Source organism: Trachemys scripta, chromosome 5 (genome assembly GCF_013100865.1).
Source record: "Trachemys scripta elegans isolate TJP31775 chromosome 5, CAS_Tse_1.0, whole genome shotgun sequence".
Classification (NCBI taxonomy): domain Eukaryota; kingdom Metazoa; phylum Chordata; order Testudines; family Emydidae; genus Trachemys; species Trachemys scripta.
In genome coordinates, this window is record NC_048302.1 from 41,109,695 (window position 1) to 41,126,449 (window position 16,755).

Below are 16,755 nucleotides of genomic sequence, written 5' to 3' on the forward strand. Positions count from 1 at the left end.
ACTTGTAGTTATCCTAAGATCATTCTTGTATAACTTTTTCTATTAATGGACCAAGTCACAATTATCTTAAAAGTTGACATTGATTAATGTGTCTTCTTAAGGTAAGAAATTCAGTGTAGCATATTGACATTTCTACAACTATTGTGTTTCAAGATGTGGGGAGCAGAAATGAAGGGCTGATTGTGACATCAGGGTGGGAAGATGTGAAGATTCTTCCTGCTAATCTTGGCCCTTGGGATAGCAGGCTTGAGAGGTAGATTATTCTGTATGAATCCCTTCTCTGCTTCCCCCTGCCGCTATTACAGCTCTCAGAGAAACCATGTGACTGTTTCTCATGGTTTCCACCAAAAATCATAGCTTGACCCAGGATCCCACTCAAAATGCAGCCTTGGCTTGTGCACCTGGCTTCAGTGAAGCTCCCTGCAAAATGCTTTCACATGTGGTTCCATGCTGCTCTAGTTACAAAGTGAATTCAGATCCATGTACCAAAACATTTAGGAAATATTACTTCCATGAGCACTGCAGTGACTGAATTTCAAACCTTAATAACTAAAAAATAAAGTTACTAAGTTAAGTGCCTTCCACACTTTCAAAATGTTAGCAATAAAGAGCCTTCAGGGATAGAAGTCCAACAGATATCAACCAAAATGATACAGAGTAAAGGATCTTTGTCATGCAGTGGAATTGGAAAAACAAGTCTATATTTGAAAAAAAGAAAAAAAAAAAAAGAGGCCAAGCCCGAGGTGTGTAGACAAAACTCTGAAGATAACAGAGAATATTGATACAAAAGAATGTACACAAAATTAAGAATAAGTAACTTAACCTGAAGTCCTTTCATTGGTATAGCTTTTACTGAAGTCAGGGAGAATTCTGTATCTGAAAGAACAATATTGTGTTTAAAACAGTAAAAATTCCTTTCTTCCTAAAATTTTCAGAATAATCTCAGAATGCTGAGAAGAATCAGACTGGGTCAGTCCATGTCTTGCTTGATCTCAGTGAATCCCAGTCATTATCACTGCTGTTTATGGAGTCACAATATTTAAGTGAGAAGAGGCCACTAGCACCATCTTCCAGAATTTCACCCAGTGATTCCTCCATCAAGCTCTTTTTTAAAAGGCATACTTATTGACTGCAGCTGTGCTTTGCTATCAGTTTTAAGTTCCATCAACGTTTGTATACAATATTTGAGAATTAAACTTGTGCCTCCTGTCATGGGTTTAGTCTCCCACAGGGTGTGTGACAAAGTCCTGTACTCACCCAGTTATCAGTCCTCTACATCCAGGTGGTCACCAGCACAGATCCAGAAGTGTGTGACACATCCCTCCAGCTGAACTCTGCAGGACTCAACCCTTTCCAGGGCTAGCAAAGTTCCTAACAGAAAGAAAAGAAAGCAGTATGCAGAATAATCATTAGCAGTCAGAGGTGCCTTCCAGGGACCTTTGGGAGACTCCAGCTGGTTCTTGTAGGAGTCTTAACTCTTTCAGGACTATTAAGAGTCCCCACAAGGAAATGGGTGGAGGGGGAAGAAAACCAGCAGACTCCCTTCCTTCATCACTGACATTCTGTAGTTTAATACAACACCCTCCAGCAAATCATTTATAAGTGACTGAAGTAACCACTTGGGGTCTGGCCCACCTACCAGTGCTTCTGAAATGCCTCACATGAGCGCCCCAGAAAGCCAGGACTTAAAGGCATATTCCTCTCCCAGGGCTACTAGTTAATAGAACAGCACTCCTCCCTTTTAAGGCCCTTATCCATACCTGACACACCCTGCAGGTGTGGCAGGGTGGAACTACTGAAACTCATAGCAGTTCTTTAACCCTTCCTGCCCAATGCGGAGGTCCATACACCTCATCACACCTCCCAGTGGAAAATAACTTTATTTTTAGATGAAAAACAGATACAGATAAATCATATAATATGTTCACAGAACAGCATCCATACACTTATTTTTCAAGACCTGAGTGCTTACGAAAAGAAAACACACACAGAACCCCATTCTGTTATTCGTACTGACTTTTCCAGATGAGCTATTCTAGCATTCATTTGAGCATTTTCTATGTTTTTAGTCTTATCTCCTTCCTTGCATACTTTGGAACAGTGACTAGCACTACCAGAAAGCAAACACACGAAAAAGCAACCTCCAGACTCCAGCTAACAATTTCATTTGTTTTCTTCAATATACAATCTCATTCAGATGTATATGATTTCTTTTATATGTATTTTGCTTTTTTTCCTCATTAGCTCTCCCCCCACACTGTACTCCAAGAAGAAACGTACAAAGCACTGTCTTTCTACACAAATCAAACCTGCAAAGGTTAGCATATATTTGTTAGGTTTTCTCTATCTTTTTATTATATACACTATACTGCTTTTCCCCCAACTATTAATACACTTGAACATTTGCCCTACCCCATACCGCTTAAATATCTCTCATTCCAAGAGTTGCCACTCATTTTTGTTCCAAAGTTACCAATGCACCATATATATTTGTTTTCCCCTCATTTTCAAACCATAAATAAAGAAGCTGAGGTTATGAAAAGATTGATATACACTGAAGGAATTAATCCCACAGCATTTTAAGTTGGGTCCCTCATTTTGGGTTTGTCTCAGTTTGACTCCCATATCTGGGCCTCGGCAGGTGGAGAGATATACATCATCCAAGTGTACCACATCCTACTAGCCAAAGTGTAGAGTGCATCCTTTCTTTTTTGTGCCTCCTCTGATCTGTTGCAAAATGGCATGATGTTGTGCTTTATGGGTCAGGGCAATAGATATGAATGTATAATATTCTACTTAATGATATATGATTCTTCTTGTGCTTCAGTAAGAACTGGAAGAGACTAATAAATTGATAATAGAGCTGCACAATAATATCAAGTGTTCACAGTTCTCAGAATTGATACCTGAACAGCATGAATTCTGGATTGATTAAGCCCTGGCTACATGATTAATATACATACCCAGCTCCAATTTCAACCTCATTTATCAAATTGGCTCATTTCCTAGCACTTGATAAAAAACAGCCTTAATAATATTATGCTTATTAAATTTTAAATTGTCTGCTGTGTTGTGCAGTGAACGAGAATGAAGATATTTTTTGGTATTTAAGCCTTTTATGGCCAGAGGTAAAATCTACTGAAAAGAGAAAGAATATGAAAAATAAAACATTATTGTCTGTATTGATTCAAAAAAACAAATAAAGAGAGTTTTCAGATTGCTTTATGAAGGTACTGTTGTTTTCCACATGTGCCGATATAATTAATGGCTTGCAGTGGTTCTCAAGGTATAAATGACAGAATTGAAGCTTGTACATTTGTTGGTTAATTTTATGGTGTTTAATGTAACTAAGTCTTTGAACAAGAGGGGAAAAAAAAAAAACTATCAGTCAATACCTTCAAATAACATGACCAGCATAAGAAAATTTATCCAGCAGAAAAAAATAGCTTAGGAAAAAAATGTTGCCTCACAGCCTTTCTCCTATTATTACATGGGATGAAATATTTTGCTTTTTGTAACAGTCTGACATCATTCCATGATAAAGTAACGGGGGAGTGGAATGGTTTGGATAAAATAAGAATTGATTCCTTGATCCTATACACACTAGAAACCTGAGCCAAAACTTTCTGAAATCCAGAAGTTTGGAGGGTGTTTTCTTCTTCCTTCAATCTCAAAAATTGTTCTGCACATCTCATTTAGGGTGAAATTCTGGCCCCTCTGAAGTCAATGGCAAACTCGCATTAAGAACAACTGAGCCAGGATCTCAGTCTCTGAAGTGTTTGTGGGTTCTGGATAAGGAAAGTCAATCAGGACTCTAGGAAGATCAGAATATCTCTTTTATTATAGATTCAGCTCAGCAACTCAGGCTTGGTCTACACTACCCCCCCAATTCGAACTAAGGTACGCAACTTCAGCTACGTGAATAACGTAGCTGAAGTCGAAGTACCTTAGTTCGAACTTACCTTGGTCCACACGCGGCAGGCAGGCTCCCCCGTCGACTCCGCGGTACTCCTCTCGCCGAGCTGGAGTACCGCAGTCGACGGCAAGCACTTCCGGGTTCGACTTATCGCGTCCAGACTAGACGCGATAAGTCGAACCCAGAACTTCGATTTCCAGCCGTCGAACTAACTGGTAAGTGTAGCCAAGGCCTCAGAGTCTGGTGTAATTGCTTAGGTGGCTATATCCAAACTGCTTAAAGCTTCCCCTAATTTATCTATTCAGCTAAGCTGGCTACAGACCTTAAAGGGACATATCTTCACTGCAGATACCACAAGAAGTTTGTACTTGGGAGATATGCAGACCAAGTTTTGAGACTGATAGGCCAAGATTTTCAAAATTCTGTGCCTAGATTTAGGCTCCTAACTAAATGGCCTGATTTTCAAAAGTATTGAACACTTAACAGCTTTCATTGACTTAAATGGGAACTATTGAATGCCAAGTAGAGACAATATCCACTAGAAAATTAACCTAAATGCTTCTATCATTCATATGTTCCTATGGTACTGTGAGCTACTGGGAAGACTTTATTTTGTACTTAAAGCAATGGTATGCATAATAGCTTGTTACAAAGACTCGAGTTCCAGTGAGAAAAATTCTAATTGCTCTGAAATTATGTGAATCTAAAATGCCACTTCTATATCACTGTTGTTATTGGATCTGTGCTGATGGATTAAGAACACCTGCTTTCAAAATAAATAAAGAAATACCTGTTACTCACTAGAATAGTCTAAAGATAAGGTGGGTGAGGTAATATCTTTTATTGGACCAACTTCTATTGGTGGATGGTACAAACTTTCAATCTTACATAGAACTCTTAGCTTGAAAATGTGTTCCATCTGCGAACAGAAGTTAGAAGCATAGAATCATAGAACTGTAAGGTTAGAAGAAACCCCCCTGCCAAGATGCAGGATTCGTTGGGTGACAAACATCAGACTGTGTAGATGGCATTCTATGAGGCAGAGGAATTCCCGAAGGTTCCTAAAAAGAGAGGTCTTGAAGAATTTGGGTACACACCAAAAATGTTGGATGCTTACTCATGTGCTTTTCATTAGTCCTATACTGACTCTTAAGAACTGATTTCTGACCATCAATGCATTTTAGTGCCAAACCCTTTATTTGTATTTCCTGAAGCTGGAAGTTTTTCTAATAAACACCTTCCTAACAAATCATATAAAAGAGCCTTAAATGTATCCATTTTAATTGCACTTCAGATGAAGAGAAAATCTAAAATCCTTATAGCTTAACTGCAGCTGTTATCTCAGAAATGTGATTAGCTTTCCTGGAGGATACAATCATTCAGAGTCCCATTGGCAAAGGGACTATTTGCAAGCTGCTATGAGAATGGCAAACAACACATACATAGCAATCACCTCTGTCCTGAACAGCTTGGGGAGTACTAGCCAGCAAAAAAAAAAAAAAAAAAAAAAAAAAAAAATGAAAAGAAAAGAAAAGAAAACAAACACTTTTTTAAAATTATGCTTCATGTCATGTCACTTGTCACACTCCATGCAGTTATATAGCCTCCTTTTACATAATAGAACCCCATGCATTGTGTCTGTATTTCTGATGCAGTGTGGCTTACCTGCTCTTGTCAAGGAAATGACCAAAATAAAGGATTATGAAAAAAGACTTGTTAATGGATGAAATTCACTCCCATGCAAGGTGTTAGCTCAAGGCCTATACCCCACTTAAGTCCCAATTAAGCTCTCAAATCAGGACTTAAGTGCTATATAGATCTGTGCTCGCCCTCTGTACTGGAGTGAATTTCACTCAATATCAATAGGACAGGAGGCAGATAAGACAGAAGAGAAGAGAGACCTGGGTGAGTATGGATCGATCACAGGATAACTATGAGCCACCAATGGGATGTGGCTATAAAAAAGCCAAATGTAGTGCTAGGATGTATTAGGTAAGGCATTTCTAGTAAAGATAGAGAAGAATTAATGTCATTGAACAAGGCACTGGTAAGACCTCATACTGTGTATAATTCCAGTCACCCATATGCAAGAAAGATGCATTTAAACTGGAACAGGTGCAGAGAAGAGCTAGTAGGATAATCAGGGGAATAGAGGGCTTATTTTATGAGCTGGAGTCTTGCAAAAGGAAGGTTGAGAGATAATACAATTGCTCTCTATAAATACATTGGCAGGGGTGGGGAGGACTTAAACACCAGGTAAGGTGAAGAGCTATTTAAACTAAAGGATAACGTTGGCACAAATAGATGAACTAGCCATGAACAAATTTAGCTTGAAAGTTAGAAGAAGGTTTCTTACCACCAGAGGGGTGAGGTTCTGGAATAGCCTCCCATTTGGAGTTGTAGGTGGAAGGAAGGGCAAACAACTTAATTAGTTTTAAGGGATAGATGGACAAATTTATGAGTGCAGTTGTATGATGGGGCTGCTCATTATGGTAGGGGGCAGGGCTCAGCAGCCCTGGGGCTCACTTCCAGTTTATGTCTTATGTCTGAAGCTCATGCTTCAGGGTTTCAGCTGGCCACTGGCAAGAGTCAGGGATTCCCACTCCCTTCAATGTGTTCTTGGAGGTTTTTTTTTTTTTTAAATCTCCTTCTGAAGCATCAGGGACTGCCACAACTGGAGATGGGACACGGGGTGGGGTTAGCCAGGGCTCTGAGGTGTCAGAGCCAGGGCTCTGAGGCTGATTCTTGCTTACACGTTCAGGGTCTGACTGATCACCATATGTGAGGTCAGGAAGGAATTATTCCCCAGGTCAGATTGGCAGTGGCCTTGAGTTTTTTTCATCTTCATCTGCAGTGTGTGGGTGTGGATCACTTACCAGGATCTGGGTATATTTCATTTAATCATTTCCCTGCCATTGCAGGGCCCCCATTCCCTGGTTCAACTTGTGCCCTCCTATTCTCTGCCTGTGGCACATAATAGTCTAGTCTCCTGTGGGTTTCATTTAATCTGGTGTCCTTTCCATTGTTGAGTTTAGTGTGGGGGTGCTGGCTGGTGCTGGTGACCTGAGACCAGATGATCTAGTGGTCCCTTCTGGCTTTAAACTCTATGACATATGAATTTTGCTTCAATAAACAGCAGTTTAGGGCCAGAATGAGTTTTGATGATCAAATACAGTATAAATTACACGTAAAAACAGCTAACTAATTGGGAGAGGGGGAGAATCCAATGTAAAACTCAGTTATAGTTACCCGCCACTTAGGTCCTTAATATTGCCTACAGTGTCACAACAAGAAATAAAATTCATGGACTCTATTCACTGATTGAGTGGTACAAAGGGCCCACACAGCTATTTTAAATGGCCAGCTGGGGATTCCCCTTGTCTAGAGGAATCTTTGAGTGGCATAGAACTGGCATAGTGGGCTCTACAGCGCCACTTCACAGTCCCCCTACAGCATAGTGGGCATGGTGGGGGCTTGTCAGAGTGTGTTAGGGGCACTGATGGAGGAGCTACTTTCCAGTGATCCCTGATCAGCAGACCAGTCTTTTGGGGGTTGTTACTGCTGACATAAATTAGAGTAGCGCTGAGACTGCTTAAACTTGTGCCCGAGTTGGAATCAGCCCCTGGCAGCCCCAGAACTTAGGCGAAGGTGGCATACAGTCACTTTTCCTCACTGGTCTAGGTGCAGCTCAGCTTGGTCAAAAGATCAGGGCCCAAATCATAAATGGTATAATTAAAGCAGATAATGATTAAATCAAGTGATTAAATAGGGAAAATATTCATTAATAGAAAGCCAGGAACATAAGAGAAGGAAACTGGTCCAAGGCTTTTAGAGATTATCAAAACTTGTTGATCAATTTACTGCTTAGATTGTAATCAACATAATTCAGAGCAGCTACAGGCTGGCAGAGAAAACAGTCATAGATGCACAGTATCTATACAATGAATATAACTAAAATGAATAAATGAATGTAAAATGTAAATGTAAAATTAATGTAACTAGTTGCATTTTTTCTCCTTTAAGTTGCTTCTTTGCTATGGAAGATTGCTCCTGTTTTATAGGACATAGTGTTGGTCCTCCCGCAGCCATGTCCCTCACCTTTCCTGTAGTTTATTCAAGTTACAGTCATTTGTACAGTCAGTAAAATTTGTGAACCCGTGGCAGGCATTTTTCCTAGTTCCCTTCTGATGATTAATGCACACTTTTATTAAAGAGAGCTAATAAACAAAGCTTATGCACAGAATTCGTATCATAATTCCTCAATTTTCTAACTAACAGCCCACAGACATCTGCACATATACAAGAATTCCTTTTATATCTCCCAGGTAGCAAATTAGATGGTATGATTGGACTAAAAATTCCTTAAACCCATAAAATTAACAGAGATTATATTAATAAGATTTAAATATTTGAATTCTCCCCCTATGTAATCACACTTCTTCATGTGCAGGTAAATCCTAATGAAAGCCTAGGGAGCTGTGTGTGTGGCAGGACTATACTGTACATTTGACGGGTTTTAATCTCTCCCGATGAGAAATCGGAGTTTCAGAGAAGTTCCCCTCAAATGACAGAAGGTGGTAGCTTTCTCTGCAGCTTTTGGCAGCTGAAACTTTTTTTCCCATGGAAGCACTTACAGTACTTTTTCTTCAACCTAAAGGCTTAGTTGGCTCAAAATCCTAAATGGAACCATTTATTGTTTTTGTGGATAGTTGTCATGGTTGCAGATAACTAGTGTGCAATTAAATCCAACTGACTTCATAATATGTTCCAGCTGCCAGACAGAAGTTCTAAATTTTCAGTTTTACTTGGATCTGAAATTTGATTTTGTAACCATTTTATACTGGTCCCAGGACAATACTAGGCCAAGTATCCACATTGTGCACAGAACCCTCAGATATTTTATAACATTCATTTTATGGCTGCATACTTTTCACAAACACCTATTAATTAGAATTATATTAACAGGCTCCTAACTAACTTATTTCCCCCTCATCTGAGTGTAACTATAAATAGCTATTTTCTCAGTAACAGACAATTTTAGAACAAAGACTAATTCCCCTTGAAGATAAAAATGTTGCATTTCAAAAATGTTTGCTGTAGTAGGGTATTTACTGAATTACACATGGCAGAAAAGTCAGAATTAATTTTTCATCTCCATCTTCTCCTCTCTTCCTAGAGCCTAAGCACCTCTCATACAATATTTTGTTTCTCTTAAAGCTGCAGAGGCCCTTTCTCTGGGTAAGAAAGGGGTAGATTTCCTACTGTAAAATGATGAAGAACAACATTAATAGAGCTTGATTTAAGCCTAAATTACCAACTTCCTTAACTGGCTCTTGCATTATGTTTTGGTAAGCAAATCTTCTTTAGAAAAAAGATTCCCTTATATAAGAAGTTACTTCCTGAAAGAAGTTCATCTTTTTAAACTTCTGCTCTCTCTTTCTCTGTAGGACCTATTTCAGATGTTAGAGAAAATACAATCTTTTAAACTTTGCTGGTGGCTGGCATGCAGGGGAGAGGCAGAGAAGGAGCCCAGCAGCTGCAAACATGTGGCTACAATAATCCAACAACTGCACAATTAATAGAATTTTCTTTCTTGTAACAATTTGCTTGCTACCCTAACTGTAGAAGCTAGGCATATTAATGAGGCATATCACGAAACTCCCTTTTTGGTTTATTTGGAGATCTGACAACAAACTAAAATCATTTGAGAAGAACAAAAATTGGTCTAATTACCCAGATTCACAACACATCACTAGGGGTCAGTCTCAGTCTGCTAAATCCCAACAAGAGAAATAAAAGATTCACAATGTGCTGGTCCAAATATTTGCATTGGACTTCCTGACCTGACAGGCTAATCTACTATAAACTTAAAACTAGGCTAGAAAGCTGAACATGCGTCTCAAAAAATTATCCAATTTGATAAGTAGGGTCGCCACTTTTCAAAGGAGAAGTCCTGAAAAATACCAGACAATAGCAATAAAATATGCGGGCTACAAAGAATTCCCTCTTGTATTGTAGGGGAATCTCTGTACTAGATTTGCAGTACAAATACTGACTGTGCTGATTAAATACTAGCTGAGGGGCAACCCTAAAAAGGCAAAGGATTCCCTGGTAGATTGAAAGGCACTAGAAATAATGCATTGTTACATACACTCCTGGAATCCTGGCCTCACTGAAGTCAATAGCTGCTTTGCCATTGACTTCAATGGGGTTAGGATATTGCCCAGCCGCCATGCAAATGCTAAAGGCATAGTAGTTCAGCAAACTTTCATTGTACTTCATATTCTGATTTCCTCTTACCTTGGTGAAAATCCATAGTAATTGAACTTATTTAAGAGGATTTACATCAGTATAAGTCAGATCAGGATTTAGCCCAACATGTCTGTGATTATTAAATTGGGCATTATTCAGTAAGTGTGCTGCATATGAAACCCATGAAAGGGTTAATTGAAAGATGCCACTTTTAGAAGCATGCCCTCAGGATGTTAGTTAATGAGCATTTTTCCTGTTGATGTAATGCTTCCAACTTGGTGTATCACTGGACAAAACACGTTTTGAGCTTCCACTAAATTCTACCTCCAAAACACTGTAGTGGGGTCTACAGTGACAACACACTCAACTGTAATGCGATAAATACCCTGCCTGCATGTCAAATACTTTATAGGTGAATGAACCGTGCTAGTCAGTTACTCAGTCTAAGGGTACGTCTACACTACCCACCGGATCGGCGGGTAGTGATCGATCTATTGGGGATCAATTTATTGCATGTAGTGTAGACGTGATAAATCAATCCCCGATCGCTCTCCCGTCGACTGCTGAACTCCAGCAGTGCGAGAGGCAGAAGCAAAGTTGACGGGAGAGCCGCGGCCATCGATCCCGTGCTGCGAGGATGCAAAGTAAGTAATTTTAATTCAATCTAAGATACGTCAACTTCAGCTACGCTATTCTCATAGCTGAAGTTGCGTATCTTAGATCGACCCCCCACCCCAGTGTAGACCAGGCCTTAAAGAAGCCAATTGATTCTTTAGTCTTGTCCAATTCAGCTAAAACAAAAGGATTTGATGGGGCAAACTTCTTCCTCTGCCTTCTGCAATGCAAAGGTCTTTATTATACTTCATTAAGTAATAGGTAATACAAACTTGTATACACTAGGCATTTGATGGATAACAATTTTTTGGCAGTTAACCAATCATCTGAATGTTTTGAGTCTTGGCAAGATTTCAGCTGTCTCTCTGCAGTAAAGGAGGTCATTTTCTCTTTATTCCCTGAAGTGGTGGCGTAAGGTTTAGCCAAAATTCTTCAACTGACCTTTTGGTTTTATTTATTTAAAACTGCTGTAGCAGAAATTGGAAGAGAACCTGGAGCAGGGTTATAATCGTAGCTCATGTCCTTATTAAGTTCCTTCTGAAAAACACTGGTTGGGAATGACCATTGGGTCTGTAATGCTCATCCTCCACTTACCCCAATGCCAGAGAAGGACTAATTAGCCTGACCTAGGAGAGAGGTAAAGAAATGGCATTACCCTATTGCGTAAAAGAGCATGACTATACTAGGATAGGCAGGTTTGAAGTTCCAGGAGATTCAAGAGAGCCCTTGAAAGAATGAGGATTACTTACAGGGCAGTATGGAAGCACTAGAGTGGTGTGAAAAACAAATCTGCCAGATGAGGTAAGACCCTCTTCCCTGTGGGGACATCTGGAATGCACAAGGTAGTCTTCTGAAGTGGCAGTCAGCATACAAGCTATAATACTTGGGAACTGGTCAATACATGTGATACTTCTGCAACTGATATTGCCTGTCTGGATTTCAAAGAAGAATTCAGCCCACTGGCTCATTTGAAAATGTTTGTGATATAGGCAACAAAGAAAAGCTTCACTGTTTTTGCAGAAGTTGTGGTACAATTTTGCAAAAGGAATCTCTCACCAACAATGGCCAAGTTGAGAAGATGTGTGAGGACCAGGCCAATCCGGAAATAGAGAAATAAAACAGGCCTTGCAGTAGTCTTATGCCACTTTCCTGGGCCCTATCTTGTTCTCTCAGAAGCTGAAAATCCTTTGTGGATTCGTGGCCATAGCAATATTTTGGCAAGTGACCTATCTAGAAATTAACTGTACTATAATGGTATGTTCACAGCATTCACACAGAGAAGATAGATAAAAACGTAAAATACTCTGCTCAAAGGTTGAAATATATCACTACTTCATTTCTTAGATTCAGAATAATAACACACAAGAACCCCAAAACAGAGTGAGTCAAAGTAGGTTGTTCCCTAAAACAGAGACGCATAACACACTTCACTTTACCACAGAGACCCCTAGCCTACAAGCAGAACCAAGAAACCCTTTACAAATTAAAATGATAGTTTCTCATTTTAACACAGTTTTCAATACACCACACTAAAGTTCCTGGAAGCCACTTAATTAATAATTGGTGGTATTGCAGTGGGAACATACGGTCCCAATCAGGACTGAGATTCCATTGTGCTAGGTGCTGTACAAATACATTAGAAGATATGGTTTATGACCTGAAGAGCTGGGAAAACTTCAGTCTAAGCTTTAATGCAGCATACCTGTAATTAAGAACATAATAATAGCCATACTGAGTCAGACCAAAGGCCCAGCTAGCCCAGTATCCTGTCTTCTGACAGTGGCTAATGCCAGGTGCTAGAGGGAATGAACAGAACAAGTAATCATCAAGTGATCCATTCCCTGTCACCCATTCTAGTTCTTTTTTTGAACCCTGTTATAGTCTTGGCCTTCACAACATCCTCTGGCAAGGAGTTCCACAGGTTGGCTGTGTGTTGTGTGGGAAAAAAAATACTTCCTTTTGTATGTTTTAAAACCTGCCTGTTAATTTTGTTTGGTGACCCCTAGTTCCTGTGTTATGAGAAGGAATAAATAACACGTCCTTATTTTTCCACACCAGTCATGATCTTATAGATCTCTATTATATCTCCCTCCTCACCTTAGTCATCTCTTTTCCAACTGAAAAGTACCAGTCTTATTAATCTCTCCTAATAGACAAGCCGTTTCATAGCCCTAATAATTTTTTTGCCCTTTTCTGAACCTTTTCCAATTCCAATATAATTATTGTTAGGAGTATTGTTCAAACAATTCCCAGACTAACTTCTAGCTAATTGGGGCCTCCAAAAAGACAAAAATAGGCCCAAAAGTAGAAGTGATGGTGGAATGGGGTGCAAGGCCTCCTATAGGGTATAATTTGCCCTCTTTTCTTTGGATGTTAGTCCAATGTGACTAAGCAGGATCAAAGCAAGGTTACCTTTTCACTTGATCAGGCAGGCAGTTTTTGTTGTAAGAAACTGTCTCTTGTGATTCTACACAAAACTTTAGAAAAGCCTGCAAAATGTTTTGCAGATTGTTAAAGCACCAGGATAGGATTTTTCACCATTTTGCTGACTATGAAAATATTCTTATACAGCAATAAAATAGATTGTGCCACCTAAAAATCTGGAAATCCCACATGGTTGTTAAATTAAGAGGCTAACTAAACCTTTTCAGTGTCACCGGGATCTTCTGCCACAACGTTCACCTTGTACAGCAATTTAAATATTAATGGGTTCAGGTCTGTCACACATTTTGTTAAATACTGCAGTTGGTTTGGCACAGCTGTGCTCACAGTAGGCTTTCCAAAACAACAAACAGTTAGGACCATTGTTGGTATTTTGGCATTAGTTTTTATCCTTTCCTCTAAAATAATATCTGGATTGAGATTGCAGATTTAGGCTTAAAAGCGTTAAGCCACACAGTATACAAGAAAAGGGTCACATTCTGCATCCTTACCCACACTGAGCCGGGTACTCTGAGGATATTCCAACGGGACCCCTAGTGGAGGATGGGCTATTCAACAAGAGGAAAGATGGCAGAACCTGGCCATGAATGTGGTTTCATTTGGGACCATATTTTGCCACTCTTACTCATGCTGTCTAGTATCTTGCTTTGTGAATAGCCCCACTGATTTAAATAGGACGCCTGATGGAATAAAGTATTACCCACTGTGGGGAAAGGTGGCAGCATCCATTACTTCACAAGTTAAATGGCATAATCTGACTCTCAGCCTTACTTATGACTTCGGTAATAAAGACAATTGAAAGGGGTAATTTGTCTCTTCTCTATACATGCTACTGATTCACACATTACAATAGTAAACCCAATGGGTGATAAGCATTGGGGTAAAATATTTGCAATTCCTATTACTCAGGGTTCTACTGCCCTTATTGTTGCAAAAAATACAAATTAGTCTGGTTAGATCAAATAGTAACCAGTCCTCAGAAGCAAAGCAGAAATGATGGCAACAATCAGGCAATGAATTTCAATGTTACATGACTAAGAGATCTACTAAAAAAAAAAAAGTGAGTTTGTGTGTATGTGTGGGGAGGGTGGAATTGTGTATGTTTCTTTTTAAGAAAATTGAACCAATTTGTGCTTATGTAGGTTAATGTCCTTGTGTGATGTGTGATCTTGGCAGGTTTACAGATCTTTCCTGCAAGTTCGCAAAACACTGTAAGTGTGGGAAATGCCATGCTCGTACAGTCTCATAATAAAGTTATCTTTTCTGAGATGTAAAACAGCAATAGACACAGAGGACAGCAAAAGCCACATTGATATCATTATGGCCTACAGAGACATATGGACTAATTCAATTTACAAGATGAGAGGAAAAGCCGACAAACACTGAACCTTTTTACAGGACCACTGTACCACTTACGAACCTCAACATTACCTACTGCAAGTTAGTGGCTTCAGAACCTATTGGCAGTGCCAAACTGAGCACCCTGCATTCACATCTTAAAAATGCACTTTAATCTAGAACTAAGAAGCTCATTGGATTTCCCCCAAATAAAACACAGATAATTGTCCAACTGTGGGGGTGTATTAGACAGTTTACAGATATTATGGTCGTACACCCATTTACCTAGTGTGTTCAGATTTCCTAATGAAATTGAGACAGTTAGTCTCTGGGAAGTTTCCTTCGGAGATCTGGGAGAGCAGCAGATATACAGTTAAGCTATGTTTGTGCCATATTGTATTGCTTAAGCTATATCACTTCATGTTATGTTAAATCACTCTATAGGATAGGCCAGTGTGACTTGATATAACATGTTGCATCAATAGCATAATCACTCCGTTCTCTGTAAAACTGCAGAACAATCTTTGAGAAATTTTGTTCCCATATTTTTATGCCTCTAAAAATCTCCCCTTTTAAAAAAAAGCTTAAAAATAATTAGGTTGCTAACCTATGAGATACTGAAAAAAATTTCAAGTCTTCACGGCAAAAACTTTTCCAGTTAAAAATAGACACATTTGTTCACAAAAATGAGGCCTCTTCTGAATTCACAATGAAGTGTGAAAGTGTGATTATTTTCACACCTCTGAGGATGTAAAGCCACTGTAGATCAGAAATGAGAAATATGGCATTGATGCATCTGTATTACTGATATGAATAATCATGACAACACCTAGTGGTTAGAGCAGATAAGAACATCTGATAATAAAGGAAGAGACAGGAGTGCAGAATAAATGGGTGGAAATAATAATAATAAAAAAAGTAGGGGCAGATGGCACTATGGGCCCAGTCCTGCTTCATTGCAGTAATTGGAAGTTTTGCCATTGACTTCAGTGGCAGCAGGATAACTTCTGTTAAGAGTCTGATTAAACAGTTTTCTGTTGACAGTGACTTGTGTGTATGTTGCTGTGATTGGCCTAGCTCAGCAGTTCTCAAATTGTGGGTTAGAACCCAAAGTGGGTCGCGACCCTGTTTTAATGGGGTCACCAGGGCTGGCATTCGACTTGCTGGGGCCCAAGGCCAACCGCTCAGGGCTGAAGCTGAAGCCTGAACCCCATCACCCAGGGCTGAAGCCAAAGTCCGAGAGCTTCAGCCCTTGGTGGCAGGGCTCAGGTTACAGGCCCCTTGCTTGTGGCTGAAGCCCTTGGGCTTTGGCTTTGTCCCCCCGCCCAGGCGGCAGGGCTCGGGTTTCAACTTTGCCCCACCCCCCCCATGCCTGGGGCAGTGGGACTCGGGCAGGTTCAGGCTTCAGTTCTCCCTCCTGGGGTCATGTAGTAATTTTTGTTGTCAGAAGGGGGTCATGGTGCAATGAAGTTTGAGAACCATTGGGAGCTGAACGACGTATGACACGTCTAACAAGTGACAAGTTGTGTCTAAAACAAATTCTTTAAATGTTTGATCTAGCTCCCATTGACTTTCTATTGACTTGTAGAACAAGCCACTTATTTAAAGCCATAGGGTCAAATTCTCAGCTGACGTAAATTAGTATAGCTCCACTGAAGTCACCACTTGCCACTCTTCAGAAGTGTCAGAGATGGTCTCAGCTAGTTCAGTCACCAATTTATATCAGCTGAGGATTTGGCACAGTTCTATAAGCTGAACATCTTATGATAAGCTGAGTGTCCTGAACACCCACTGCTCAGCAACTTGCAGGATTGAACCCAGAGATTTGGCCTCCATAAATGTTCTTCTCTCTGCACATTTAGAAAGCCAATATGTACACTGGCACTGTACTCTTAATTGGTGACATGGCATCTTTAACTGGAGGCTAAATGAGGCATATGTGGTAATACTATTAAAAGCAAATACAAGTCACTGCTTAAAGGAGCTGGAAATGAATTCAGATGCACTTTGGTTGCTGGTTTGGCCTTAACTGCATCTTAAATGATGTGCACCAGTAAATCACAAGGAGAAAGTAATGACATTCAAATCCTCCCTATGATCAATAGCATTTTTCTTTCCATAAGAATAGATGCAGGTCTAGGCTGTGGCTGCTGCTTTTGAGATAAACAGAAAATAAGCCTATGAACATTCTG